The sequence below is a fragment of the Ranitomeya variabilis genome, chromosome 2 (assembly GCF_051348905.1).
Source record: "Ranitomeya variabilis isolate aRanVar5 chromosome 2, aRanVar5.hap1, whole genome shotgun sequence".
NCBI classification, from domain to species: domain Eukaryota; kingdom Metazoa; phylum Chordata; class Amphibia; order Anura; family Dendrobatidae; genus Ranitomeya; species Ranitomeya variabilis.
In genome coordinates this window covers 226,956,270-226,971,750 of record NC_135233.1, presented here as the reverse complement: position 1 = coordinate 226,971,750, position 15,481 = coordinate 226,956,270, and the positions used below count along the sequence as shown (strand labels likewise).

General features: G+C 49.4%; 1 protein-coding gene across 1 annotated transcript in view; it reads left to right on the top strand.

Annotated features, from left to right (window-relative positions):
- LOC143805059 (semaphorin-3F-like) overlaps positions 1-15,481 on the top strand; it is a 196,618-nt gene that overhangs the window by 44,004 nt on the left and 137,133 nt on the right. The window lies entirely within an intron of this gene.

Genomic DNA, 15,481 nt, shown 5'->3' with positions numbered 1-15,481 from the left:
ACATCGGAGGCCGAGGGGCCCCGCCCACCACATCGGAGGCCGAGGGGCCCCGCCCACCACATCGGAGGCCGATGGGCCCCGCCCACCACATCGGAGGCCGATGGGCCCCGCCCACCACATCGGAGGCCGATGGGCCCCGCCCACCAAATCGGAGGCCGATGGGCCCCGCCCACCAAATCGGAGGCCGATGGGCCCCGCCCACCAAATCGGAGGCCGAGGGGCCCCGCCCACCAAATCGGAGGCCGAGGGGCCCCGCCCACCAAATCGGAGGCCGAGGGGCCCCGCCCACCAAATCGGAGGCCGAGGGTCCCCGCCCACCAAATCGGAGGCCGAGGGGTCCCCGCCCACCAAATCGGAGGCCGATGGGCCCCGCCCAGCACATCGGAGGCCGGGAGTCCCCGCCCACCAAATCGGAGGCCGATGGGCCCCGCCCACCAAATCGGAGGCCGATGGGCCCCGCCCACCACATCGGAGGCCGAGGGTCCCCGCCCACCAAATCGGAGGCCGAGGGTCCCCGCCCACCAAATCGGAGGCCGAGGGTCCCCGCCCACCAAATCGGAGGCCGAGGGTCCCCGCCCACCAAATCGGAGGCCGAGGGTCCCCGCCCACCAAATCGGAGGCCGAGGGTCCCCGCCCACCAAATCGGAGGCCGAGGGTCCCCGCCCACCAAATCGGAGGCCGAGGGTCCCCGCCCACCAAATCGGAGGCCGAGGGTCCACACCAACCATAACGGAGGCCGAGGGGCCCCGCCCACCAAATCGAAGGCCGAGGGGCCCCGCCCACCAAAGCGGAGGCCGAGGGTCCCCGCACACCAAATCGGAGGCAGAGGGACCCCGCCCACCAAAGCGGAGGCCGAGGGGCCCCGCCCACCAAATCGGAGGCCGAGGGTCCCCGCCCACCAAATCGGAGGCCGAGGGTCCCCGCCCACCAAATCGGAGGCCGAGAGTCCCCGCCCACCAAATCGGAGGCCGAGGGGCCCCGCCAACCACATCGGAGGCCGAGGGGCCCCGCCCACCAAATCGGAGGCCGAGGGGCCCCGCCCACCAAATCAAAGGCCGAGCGGCCCCGCCCACCAAAGTGGAGGCCGAGGGGCCCGGCTCCGCCCACCAAAGCGGAGGCCGAGGGGCCCCGCCCACCACATCGGAGGCCGAGGGGCTTCGCCCACCAAATCGGAGGCCGAGGGTCCCCGCCCACCAAATCGGAGGCCGAGGGTCCCCGCCCACCAAATCGGAGGCCGAGGGTCCCCGCCCACCAAATCGGAGGCCGAGGGGCCCCGCCCACCAAATCGGAGGCCGAGGGGCCTCGCCCACCAAAACGGAGGCTGAGGGTCCCTGCCCACCAAATCGGAGGCCGAGGGGCCCCGCCAACCAAATCGGAGGCCGAGGGGCCCCGCCCACCAAATCGGAGGCCGAGGGTCCCCGCCCCCCAAATCGGAGGCCGAGGGTCCCCGCCCACCAAATCGGAGGCCGAGGGGCCCCACCAACCAAATCGGAGGCCGAGGAGCCCCGCCCACCAAATCGAAGGCCGAGCGGCCCCGCCCACCAAAGCGGAGGCAGAGGGACCCCGCCCACCAAATCAGAGGCCGTGGGGCCCCGCCAACCAAAGCGGAGGCCGAGGGTCCCCGCCCACCAAATCGGAGGCAGAGGGACCCCGCCCACCAAATCGGAGGCCGAGGGGCCCCGCCCACCAAAGCGGAGGCCGAGGGTCCCCGCCCACCAAATCGGAGGTCGAGGGTCCCCGCCCACCAAATCGGAGGCCGAGGGGCCCCGCCCACCAAAGCGGAGGCCGAGGGTCCCCGCCCACCAAATCGGAGGTCGAGGGTCCCCGCCCACCAAATCGGAGGCCGAGGGTCCCCGCCCACCAAAAGTAAGTGCGGCCCCAAAAGTAAGTGCGCACCCGGGTGCAAAAGTAAGTGCACCCCCGGGTGCAAAAGTAAGTGCGCCCCCGGGTGCAAAAGTAAGTGCGCCCCCGGGTGCAAAAGTAAGTGCGCCCCCGGGTGCAAAAGTAAGTGCGCCCCCGGGTGCAAAAGTAAGTGCGCCCCCGGGTGCAAAAGTAAGCGCGCCCCCGGCCCCGGGTGCAAAAGTAAGCGCGCCCCCCAGTCCCGTGTGTGAAAAGTGCTGCTGTAAAGCTGGTAGCGCTGTTCAAGCACCATGTATTTCCTTCAGGAAATGCCCATCTAATATATAATTGCCTAGAATACTACTTCCTGCAATTTGTGCCAACTTCCGTGGCTTTGTCCAGAGCTAATGTCCGGAGCTAATGTCCGGAGCTAATGTCCAGAGATAATGTCCGGAGCTAATGTCCGGAGCTAATGTCCGGAGATAAGTGACGTCACCAGTGTCCTACACCCAGGCAGAGCACAGGGGCCCCAGGCAGCATATGGGGCCCCAGGCAGAGCACAGTGGCCCCAGGCAGAGCACAAGGGCCCCAGGCAGCATATGGGGCCCCAGGCAGAGCACAGTGGTCCCAGGCAGAGCACAGGGGCCCCAGGCAGCCTATGGGGCCCCAGGCAGAGCACAGTGGCCCCAGGCAGAGCACAGGGGCCCCAGGCAGCATATGGGGCCCCAGGCAGAGCACAGTGGCCCCAGGCAGAGCACAGGGGCCCCAGGCAGAACATGGGGCCCCAGGCAGAGCACAGGGGCCCCAGGCAGCATATGGGGCCCCAGGCAGATCACAGGGGCCCCAGGCAGAGTACAGGGGCCCCAGGCAGCATATGGGGCCCCAGGCAGAGCACAGGGGCCCCAGGCAGCATATGGGGCCCCAGGCAGCATATGGGGCCCCAGGCAGAGCACAGTGGCCCCAGGCAGAGCACAGGGGCCCCAGGCAGAGCACAGTGGTCCCAAGCAGAGCACAGGGGCCCCAGGCAGCCTATGGGGCCTCATGCAGAGCACAGTGGCCCCAGGCAGAACATGGGGCCCCAGGCAGAGCACAGGGGCCCCAGGCAGAGCACAGGGGCCCCAGGCAGCATATGGGGCCCCAGGCAGAGCACAGTGGTCCCAGGTAGAGCACAGGGGCCCCAGGCAGCCTATGGGGCCCCAGGCAGAGCACAGGGGCCCCAGGCAGCATATGGGGCCCCAGGCAGAGCACAGGGGCCCCAGGCAGCATATGGGGCCCCAGGCAGAGCACAGGGGCCCCAGGCAGAGCACAGGGGCCCCAGGCAGAACATGGGGCCCCAGGCAGAGCACAGGGGCCCCAGGCAGAGCACAGGGGCCCCAGGCAGAGCACAGGGGCCCCAGGCAGCATATGGGGCCCCAGGCAGAGCACAGGGGCCCCAGGCAGCATATGGGGCCCCAGGCAGAGCACAGCGATATTTTGGACCACTGTGTGGTGTTTCAGACCCCCTGTGTGATGTCTGGGGCCCTGTTCTTAAGTATATTAAAGATTAAAGTAACGTATATTAAAGTATATTATAGATCAAATTTGACACGTTTATGAGCACCATTGAGTGATATACTCAAGAATGACATAATTTTTCAACATTTTATGGTTTCAAACTGTAAACACTCAGAGTTTTTTTTACTTCAACCAGAAAACCTTAACGGTTCATAAAAAACTTGACTGTTCAGGATATGATAAAAGTCATAGTATTCTGAATCTTTAACTTATAAAAGATACCTTTACATGGGGTGATTATTGGTTCCAGAGAGGCTTTCGGCCGATAATCGTACACATGGCTGGTGACAGGACAATACAATATAAACGTTCAAAGGTAAACACTGATAACATTAAAATCTAATATATAATTGCCTAGAATACTACTTCCGGCAATTTGTGCCAACTTCCGTGGCTTTGTCCGGAGATAATGTCCGGAGATAAGTGACGTCACCAGCGTCCTACACCCGCTCAGGGTGGACAAAGATATATGCCTTCGTGGTGCGCGGCACTTTTCTGATTGGTTGCCGCCTGCCGCGAGCGACCAATCAGAAATGTGCCGTACTGTCAAGAATTGTCAAGAGCTGGTGAGTGCAGCCATTTTTTGTTCTTTCTTACTATTATATATTAATTGTATTATTCTTTCATTTGAATAAATAAAGTATATATGGATTCTAGACTCCCGATTCTTTAGAATCGGGCTGCCATCTAGTATTTACATAACTGTGCAATAAAGTTTTTAGGCAGCTGTGTAAAAATACTGTACAAAATAAAATAACATCATCACAGAAACCCCCTTAATAGCCAGAGCACAACAAAACTGACAATAATCAGTAAACACACAAGAAAAATCCAGTATACTGTGCTAGTATAAAGTTACAGCTTTTATTAAATAGAACTAAACAGAGTTAATTTAAATAACACAAGTAACAAAAATCAAAATTAAATTCATATAGCCATTGTAGTCACTACTTAGTACAGATGGGGAGATAACCCAACACATGCCTGACCTACTAACCACGTTGTGCAGTGTGTCATACACTATTAACTGATACTCCCAGGAGATATCCTAACTCGGATGTCAGTAGTACTACCATGGGATTGAATCAAAATGTACAAACATAGTAAACACTTACATGAGAGGTGGTCTGCTGTGTGTGGCTCTTCCCCAAGCGCTTGTAGGTCAGGCATGTGTTGGGTTATCTCCCCATTTGTACTAAGTAGTCACTACAATGGCTATATGAATGTAATTTTGATTTTTGTTACTTGTGTTATTTATATGAACTCTGTTTAGTTCTATTTAATAAAAGCTGTAACTTTTATACTAGCACAGTTTACTGGATTTTTCTTGCGTGTTTACAGAATAAAATAAGCAACATGTGGGAGATTGTTCCAAACATCTTGGAGAACTAACGACAGATCTTTTGTGGACGTTGCCTGTTCAAATTCTTTTTGCCTTTTCATGTAATCCCAGGCAGACTTAATGATGTGAGATTTGGGATCTGTGGGTGCCAGATCATCACTTCCAGAACTCCTTGTTCTTTATGCTGAAGATAACATTTGCTGTATGTTTGGGATCGTTGTCCTGCTGCAGAATAAATTTGGAGTCTATTGGATGCCTCCATCATGGTATGGACATCTTGGTTAAGTATCTGCCTGTATTTCTCTGCATTGAGGACACCTGAAAAAAACGGAGTGACAGGTTCCCTTTAAGTATGAGATAAAAATACCATTAAAATAGGGCCTGAGCTGTGCTGGACAATAGTGTATTTTGTGTACCCCGATTCCCCACCTATGCTGCCGAAATACGTTACCAAAGTCGCCGTTTTCGCCTGTCAATTAAGGTGATCAGGTCAAATGGGCGTGGTGAAATCACTTCTTCTCCCCCAGATCTTGCTCATCTTTCCGTTGGTGGCGTAGTGGTTTGCGCATGCAACAAAGAACAAGAGAAAGAATATGCACACTAGTGGGATCAACCAACCATAATAATCTTTATTAGAAATATTTATACAATACAGGGCAATGAAAAAGACAGTTTAAAACCATTTAAAAAGGCCGTACAGAGCAACTGAAACCTCCCAGGACAAATGATCTCATTAGACATATACGTACATATGTAACTCAGCACATGAAACTTAAGCTTTGGTAAGATATAAGTTGAGCTGACACACATAAAAATCCGTAAATACATCCATATAAATAACAATAACCTGTGCCGCCAGCTGACCTTAAACAAATACTATCAGCCTGAAAAGATTTTTTTTGGTGTGCAATGCAATAGTAATGTGCAATAAGAAGTAAACTGGTACCATACTACCTAAGTACCACTGTAATCAAATAGACACATAACCTATTGTGGCCCATCAAAATATTGTAGCCGGGGGGTGCTGTAATAAATTCAGTTAGATAAAGAAATCCAACAAATATTCCCCAAATAATCACCAGCCAGAAAGCCCAAGGTCCTGTGTCCTAAGGTGCTAATAGTGCATGGCAGAGTATGGCTACAAGTCCTGGGGGGGGAATACGAACCCAAATAATCACCAGCCAGAAGGCCCAAGGTCCTGTGTCCTAAGGTGCTAATAGTGCATGGCAGAGTATGGCTACACGTCCTGGGGGGGGAATACGAACCCAAATAATCACCAGCCAGAAGGCCCAAGGTCCTGTGTCCTAAGGTGCTAATAGTGCATGGCAGAGTATGGCTACAAGTCCTGGGGGGGGAATACGAACCCCACGCGTATCGACGCTGCTAGAGCGTCTTCATCAGGGGAGATATAGTCAGTCCCTCCAATGCCCCCTTATATACAAAAGTTAATATGAGATAGTAATCACCTGTGAGAGGACCGCAGCTTATCGGAACGCCGCATGGCGTGTAAGGCCGGATAAACATCCGGTTTCTAAGTCGGGAAATGGTATGCGTCTGTGCACAAGAGTATCCCGGATTGGTCGAGTCTGACAATGCCGGCGCCTAGGTAACCATAAGCGTTGCCTGCGCACGCGCTGTGCTGTTACTAGACCACTCAATGTTACATCAGTTACCAAATACAACGCAGTGTATTTACACTGCAGTACTGACAGTGCGCCTGCATACATACGAGCACGATCTGCGCTATTCTCCGCTTTTTCGCTGGCGGCGGCCATGTTCCTGAGGCCGCGCGTGCGCAGATGGAGCGCTCTGCTGCCTGGGGCTTCAGGAAAATGGCCGCTGGATGCCGCGCGTGCATCTCGGCTTCAGGAAAATGGCCGCCGCGATCCCCATCTGCGCACGCGTGGCATCCTGCGGCCATTTTCCTGAAGCCCCGGGCAGCAGAGCGCTCCATCTGCGCACGCGCGGCCTCAGGAAGATGGCCGCCGCCAGCGGAGAATAGCGCAGATTGCGCTCTTTTTCTTCAGCTGCGCAGTGCATTCCCCTGTTGGGCATGCGCAAACCACTACGCCACCAACGGAAAGATGAGCAAGATCTGGGGGAGAAGAAGCGATTTCACCACGCCATTTGACCTGACCACCTTGATTGACAGGCGAAAACGGCGACTTTGGTAACGTATTTCGGCAGCATAGGTGGGGAATCACTATTGTCCAGCACAGCTCAGGCCCTATTTAATGGTATTTTTATCTCATACTGCTAAAACGGGGTGACAAGTTCCCTTTAAAATGAGCAATGTTAAGAACTGTAGATGTAGTAGACAGCCAGCATTACAATCGGCTCAGAAGTGGCAGCAGCCAGTGGGACTCGGATACTGTATGTCTACTGTTCAAAGAAGTCTGGTCAGAAGTAGTCTTCATGGAGGAATTATGGACAAAAAACATGCTTTCTTATTCTGCAGCAGGACAACAGGCACAGAATACATACATCCACAATGGTATTAATAACTATTTTCAGCGTAAAGAAGAACGAGGAGTCCTGGAAGTAATGATGCAGACCCACAGACCCACAGAGCCCTGATCTCAACATTACATCTGTCTGGGATCACATGAAGACACAGAAGGATTTTCACAAGTGGCATCCAAAGAAGATCTGTAGTTAGTTCTCCAAGATGTTTGGAACAACCTTTCAGCCAAGTTGCTACAAAAACTGTGTGTAAGGCCTCTTTCAGACTAGCGTCGTGCACTGCACGTCGCTATGCGTTGTTCTGTAGAAAAAATGGTTGCGTCGTGTTGCATCGGACCATCGGCACAAAAAACGCTACGTGTAACTTTTTTGTGCGTCGCTAGCGTCTTTCCTAACCGCGCATGCGCGGCCGGAACTCCGCCCCCGCCTCCCCGCACATCACAATGGGGCTGCGGATGCGATGTAAAATAGCATCCGCTGCCCCCGTTGTGCAGCGCTTCCACACTATGCGTCGCTGCGCTGCAACGTCGCATAGCGACGTGCAGTGCACGACGCTAGAGTGAAAGTAGCCTATAAGTCAACCAAGAAGAATTGAAGGCAAAGAATATGGGTACAATTTAGATTTCTCTTTGGTTCATTCACTTTGCACTTTAATTGATAAACATAAACTATTAACATTTTTTATTTTTGAAAGCATTCTTAGTTTGCAGAATTTTTTGTACCTACACCTGTAAAAACCTTTGTAGGTCCTGTATTTACTTCTCTCATATCTTCGCTATAAATCAAAGTGTTGAAGTCTATGGACACCTTTGACATGGAAAAAAATATTTTACATATCTTGGTGAAATTTTATTAACTAAACATAACCACTAAGATTAAGTCTGCATCCATTCTTCATTTCTTCATTGCCTTTCCTACCCCTTGATATGCAATTTGCAGCCTAATCCAAGTTTCAGATACTTCTTTTGTAAGATTGTTCCTCCTAGTAATATAGGCTGGATGTGAGGTCTGCATGAATCCAGGGCACTGCTCTCTTTACTACTCATATAAAAGCACAGCTTCTATCCTGAAGATTTCTTCATGTGCTTTACGCCCTATCTGTAGTGTGTTTTCTCTGACCTCTCTAAGATACTCTCATCCTTTTCTTTGCTGTTAAACTCTGTGTGCATCCCCTCTCCATTCACTACCATTATATATAACACTGAGAGACAAGAGGCAGTGTTAGAACCAAGAAACGGATCAGCACCTGGTTAGATGAAGGACTTACAGAATCTCCGCAACCGCAAAATGGCATTTTTTAATGAAGACTATTTAGAAAGTTGCTTTACTTAGTATTTAAGAAGTAAATGAACAATTAGAAAAATTATGTACATGTGTGATAGCCTTAAAATCAGTGGATTGCCCTATACCAGAATACAGTACATACCATACATGCCATATGCATGTTTGACTGTGGTGAAGTGATCATGTATCACCCAGAAGGGCAGCGTCAGTGACAGTGTATAAATGAAATAATTTTTACATATATATATATATATATATATATATATATATATATAGTATTTTAATGGCTATTCTTCAAGACCCGTTTCATGGACGCCGCATTCAGGTGAAGCAGCATGAACTTTCCTTTTATCATAATATAGATACGTATTGACATAAAACTAAGATGAATGTAATGGTGCTGGACTTTAGACTGATTTTTTTTTTTTTTTTTAGACTGATTTATTTATTTTTTTACTTTGTAACTTCATTTATAGAAAAAAAATGTGCCATGGAACTTCATGTGGAGTAAAACATTGTCATACCAACAATAAAAAGTTTTTGGCTGTGTTTTCACAACATTAGTTAACTACGTGGCAAATTGAATATCTTTGCAAAGCTACGGTAGGAAATTTGGCTCTTCTTTCTGTTCTGCTAAAGTCATTCTGCAGTGTGAGTAAAAAAACAAAATGTATTGCTACCCTAAGTAATATTATTGAGCACCAGGGACGCCTACCTTTTATACCAACTTAGAGCAATAACTTAACTAATCTAGTCACATATAAGCGAATGAAGTAGAGATGATTTCTTAGTATGGTTTACTTATCTCTGCAGTTTGAGGATCATTGTTTTATTACTTTCTCATGACTGTTGCAAAAATTAACACAGTTATGCATACTGTTAAAATGTAGTAGTCGGGCTATAGTCACACTTTGTCGTGGTTTCCGCTCATAAAGGAAGCTCAATGCTCTGTCCTGCAGCCTTCATATTTATAAGTACGCACTGTCGTAATGTCTTTCTCTTTCTGGCAAACTTACATGAATTTGTGCTGGAGCTTCCAAAACAAATGCTAACGAAGCCTCAAAACAAGCCAAAAATCCTGAGATGGTAAAGTTGTTGACTTGGTGTATTAAAGAAAATTGCTTCACCGAGGCTGATCCCTTCAGAGTAGGGGTGGGCAATTAATTTTCCCGAGTGGCCACATGAGAGACTATGACTGTTGTGGAGGCCCGAACCGATAGGCTGAAATAAATTTATCTCAATATTAATATCAATATATTAATATATTATTGATAATTATATTAACTGTATTACATAAAATTGAGCAGAATTAAATATGCTGACATCCCCCTATATATCGTTTCAACCACAATACAGCCACTTCCATAGATTGTATGAGCCCCACACAGCCTCCCTATATACTGCATGAGCCCCAAACAACCTCCCCATATAGAGCAATGAGCCCCAAACAACCTCCCCATATAGAGCAATGAGCACATAGCCTCCCTATAAACATCATGAGCCCCACACTGCCTCCCTATATACTGTATGAACCCCACACAGCCTCCCTATATGCTGCATGAGCCCCACACAGCCTCCCTATATACTGCATGAGCCCCACACAGCCTCCCTATATAGAGCATGAGCCCCACACAGCCTCCCTATATATACAGCATCAGCCCAACACAGCCTCCTTATATACTGCATGAGCCCCACACAGCCTCCCTATATACTGCATGAGCCCCACACAGCCTCCCTATATACTACATGAGCCCCACACAGCCTCCCTATATACTGCATGAGCCCCACACAGCCTCTCTATATACTGCATGAACCCCACACAGACTCCTTATATACTGCATGAACCCCACACAGCCTCCCTATATACTGCATGAGCCCCACACAGCCTCCCTATATACTGCATGAGCCCCACACAGCCTCCCTATATAGAGCATGAGCCCCACACAGCCTCCCTATATACTGCTTGAGCCCCACACAGCCTCCCTATATAGAGCATGAGCCCCACACAGCCTCCCTATATACTGCATGAGCCCTACACAGCCTCCCTATATAGAGCATGAGCCCCACACAGCCTCCCTATATACTGCTTGAGCCCCACACAGCTTCCCTTTATACTGCATGAGCCCCACACAGCCTCCCAATATAGAGCATGAGCCCCACACAGCCTCCCTATATACTGCTTGAGCCCCACACAGCTTCCCTTTATACTGCATGAGCCCCACACAGCCTCCCAATATAGAGCATGAGCCCCACACAGCCTCCCTATATACTGCTTGAGCCCCACACAGCTTCCCTTTATACTGCTTGAGCCCCACACAGCTTCCCTTTATACTGCATGAGCCCCACACAGCCTCCCAATATAGAGCATGAGCCCCACACAGCCTCCCTATATACTGCATGAGCCCCACACAGCCTCATTATATAATGTATGAGCCTCACACAGCCTCCCTATATAGAGCATGAGCCCCACACAGCCTCCCTATATACTGCATGAGTCCCACACAGCCTCCCTATATACTGCATGAGCCCCACACAGCCTCCCTATATACTGCATGAGCCTCACACAGCCTCCCTATACACTGCATGAACCCCACACAGCCTCCTTATATACTGCATGAACCCCACACAGCCTCCCTATATAGAGCATGAGCCCCACACAGCCTCCCTTTATACTGCATGAACCCCACACAGCCTCCCTATATACTGCATGAGCCCCACACAGCCTCCCTATATAGAGCATGAGCCCCACACAGCCTCCCTATATACTGCATTAGCCCCACACAGCCTCCCTATATACTGCATGAACCCCACACAGCCTCCCTATATACAGCATGAACCCCACACAGCCTCCCTTTATACTGCATGAACCCCACACAGCCTCCCTATATACTGCATGAGCCCCACACAGCCTCCCTATATACTGCATGAGCCCCACACAGGCTCCCTATAAACTGTATGAGCCCCACACAGCCTCCCTATATACAGCATGAACCCCACACAGCCTCCCTTTATACTGCATGAACCCCACACAGCCTCCCTATATACTGCATGAGCCCCACACAGCCTCCCTATATACTGCATGAGCCCCACACAGGCTCCCTATAAACTGTATGAGCCCCACACAGCCTCCCCATGTCCAGGTTGAGACCCCCATAGACTCCCCATGTTCAGCCAAATATCCCATGCACATGAAAAAAAAGCACCACATACTCGCCTCGATCCCGTTCCCCCGCGCTCTGCTTCTGTTCCTGTCATCTCGTCAGCTGTTTCACACGCTGATTGGTGGAGGAAGTGGCCCCTCCCCAACCAATGAAGTCAGCACAGATGGAGACAGCGGGCGGGGGAGGGCAGGGTGCGGCCCGTGGGCCTCTGTTTTCCAGCCCCTCAGCTGTTGCGGTCCGTGGGATGGATAGGGGACCGGATGTAGCCTGCGGGTCCCACTTTGCCCATGTCTGCTTTAGGGGATCTGTATAATGGTATTTCAGAGATGACATGGTAGGCACTTTTGTGTTCAATAGCTGATCAAGTGCTAAGAAGGTCGCAAGTAGAAATTGTATTTAAAGAGAATGTCAACGGGTTTTTTGCTTTGTGATCTGACAGCATCATGAGGTAGGGACTGAGACCCTGATTCCAACGATGTGTCACCTAGTTTACTGGGTGAAGTAGTTTCTCTGCTGCATATCTAGCAGAGCTAGGAATGCTGAGCTGTGTATAGCCCCATCCACACCACTGATTGTAATGAAAGAGAGTCTAAAACACAACCTAGTAAGTGACACATCGCTGGAATCAGAGTCTCTGCACCTACATCATGCAGCTCTTAGGTTACAAAGCAAAGACCTTATGACAGATTCCCTTTAATACAGACATTACACTGCTATCTGTGCCCTATAGACTTATATCATTGGATGGCAGTGGTTTCCATGTTCAGTGCTTTGGCGAGAGTGGATAAGTGTTCTTCGGGAGAGCCGAGAATCGAGAAGTGTTGACCCTAACATGTATGGCCAGCATCCTGGAAGTTTGTCATGTAACCCCTCTTATTTTTGTTGCTTGAGGATTATTTGTTACATATTTTTGCCCCTATTTTCTGTATAAGAAATTTTTTTTAAACTTCTTAACCTCTTCTGGGTAGTTAATGGCTTCCACTATAAGCCTATAGACAAATGATCTTGTTTCACATGGGCTTCACAAGAAAAGGGAAGTCTTGATTTCGGTGAGTGCTCAATACAGGCTCCAGTGGCAGACAAGTCATCGGCCTCACTGGTCAGATGCCGGGGACAAGAATAGATCTCTGTCGAGCAAAGAACACAAGAGAAGTAAATTGGAATTGTTACATTTTCATGTTTTTTTCCCCAAAATTTCAAACAGTGACATATTCTTACTGGAGGAGAGCTAATTTGCATACCCGTTTTTCCCCAGTGATCATTAACTGGTCTAGAAGTCTTCCCCACTCCAGCTGCTAGTTTTCAGATAAAAATATGCTACCCTTTTGTCTCTGGTCCTCTCACCCAAACAACCAGTACCCGACTCTATACTGACAAGTGGCAGGAATCTTGAAACAGCTGTCTGCAGATGGGTGCCTTTTTTCTCTTTTTTTTTTTATTTTCCAAAATAGACTCTGGGAACTCTGGTTCTGCTAAAGGTTCAAAATTTTGGTAATGTTCGTTAGAGGGTTGGACATCAATTTTATAGCGCAGTTGCTTCTAATAGGCGCCACTAGAAAGACAGCTTTGTTCTTGCTGGAAATCTAATTTGTATGTTTTCATTCATCCTCCTTGTACATATACTGTATGGATAAAAGTATCCAGATACATCCAGTCCCATCGCCCCCGGTGTATAACCTCTGGCCTCTCGCCCCCGATATACAAGCGCTTCTCACAAAATTAGAATATCAACAAAATGTTAATTTATTTCAATTCTTCAATACAAAAAGTGAAACTCCTATATTATATAGAGTCACTACATTCAGAGTGATCTATTTCAAGTGTTTATTTCTGTTAATGTTTATGGCTTACAGCTAATGAAAACCCTAAAGTCATTATCTCAGTAAATTAGAATAACAAAAAACACCTGCAAAGGCTTCCTAAGTGTTTTAAAAAGGTCCCTTAGGCTACGTTCACATTTGCGTTGTGCGCCGCAGCGTCGGCGCCGCAGCGCACAACGCAAACAAAAACGCAGCAAAACGCATGCACAACGCTGCGTTTTGCGCCGCATGCGTCGTTTTTTTCATTGAATTTGGACGCAGCAAAAATGCAACTTGCTGCGTCCTCTGCGCCCCGACGCGGGCGCCGCAGCGACGCATGCGGCGCAAAACGCAAGTGCGCCGCATGTCCATGCGCCCCCATGTTAAATATAGGGGCGCATGACGCATGCGGCGCCGCTGCGGCGCCCGACGCTGCGGCGCTGGCCGCAAATGTGAACGTAGCCTTAGTCTGTTTCAGTAGGCTCCACAATCATGGGGAAGACTGCTGACTTGACAGATGTCCAGAAGGCAGTCATTAACACACTCCACAAGGAGGGTAATCTACAAAAGGTCATTGGTAAAGAAGCTGGCTGTTCAGAGTGCTGTATCCAAGGATATTAATGGAAAGTTGAGTGGAAGGAAAAAGTGTGGTAGAAAAAGGTGCACAAGCAACCGGGATAACCGCAGCCTTGAAAGGATTGTTAAGAAAAGGACATTCAAAAATTTGGGGGAGATTCACAAGGAGTGGACTGCTGCTGGAGACATTGCTTCAAGATCCACCACACACAGACATATCCAGGACATGGGCTACAAGTGTCACATTCCTTGTGTCAAGCCACTCATGACCAATAGTCAATGCCAGAAGCGTCTTTCCTGGGCCAAGTAGAAAAAGAACTGGACTGTTGCTCAGTGGTCCAAGGTGTTGTTTTCAGATGAAAGTAAATTTTGCATTTCATTCTGGAGGAAGAGTGGAGAGGCCACAATCCAAGCTGCTGGAGGTCTATTGTGAAGTTTCCACAATCAGTGATGGTTTGGGGAGCCATGTTATCTGCTTGTGTAGGTCCACTGTGTTTTATCAAGACCAAAGTCAGCGCAGCCGTCTACCAGGAAATTTTAGAGCACTTCATGCTTCCCTCTGCCGACAAGCTTTTTGGAGATGGAAATTTCATTCTCCAGCAGGACTTGGCCCCTGTCCACACTGCCAAAAGTACCAATACCTGGTTTACAAACAACAGTATCACTGTGCTTGATTGGCCAGCAAACTCACCTGACCTTCACCCCATAGAGAATCTATGGGGTATTTGGAATGCCCGCCAGGGCCGTGGGGTACTCTGTACCGGGTCTGGTACTTTTTTTTTTTTTTTTAAACTCTTTTTATTGAAAGATTCCATAAAATAATTTAACAGGCATGTGACAATGCAGTGTAAAACCAGAGTAATCCATCAAATCATCATCCACAATATTAATGATAAAATCATACTTTCAATGACAAAACAAACAAATAAAATAAGTAAAATAGAACATTAAACACAATGTATTCTCAACAGGATTGCACCATCAACCAAGAAGTTCTTTATCAAGGTTCTGAGTATGTAACAGTTGAGGTTATAATAAGCAAATATTCCTGAGTCCACATAGAGCATCACGTTCATGCACTGAAAAAGAGAAACCTCAGGGATTATATCTCACAGTTGAAGAAATCACAGCACCAGGGGCTAGGTGTGTCGGGTGAATCGCACCACCTTTCCCAAATTCTATTAAATTTTTGGGGACAACCTCTGTTCCTGTATAATATGTTCTCATATGGAATTATGTCTGGGTCCGGTACTTAAAGGGGATGTCACGGTGGCGGCGACCCGGTCAGTGGCCCTGGGTGCCCAAGTGAAAGGGAAAGTATTTAAAGGTGTTTTGAATAAAGTTTGTATTTGTGACACCACCTGTGGTTCTTGGTCAGAGGTGACCGATGCTGCTTAAAGGGGTCCACTGGGGTGGTGATATGGCAGCTAAGATGGTATAACTTCCCACAGGTGAAGTAGGTC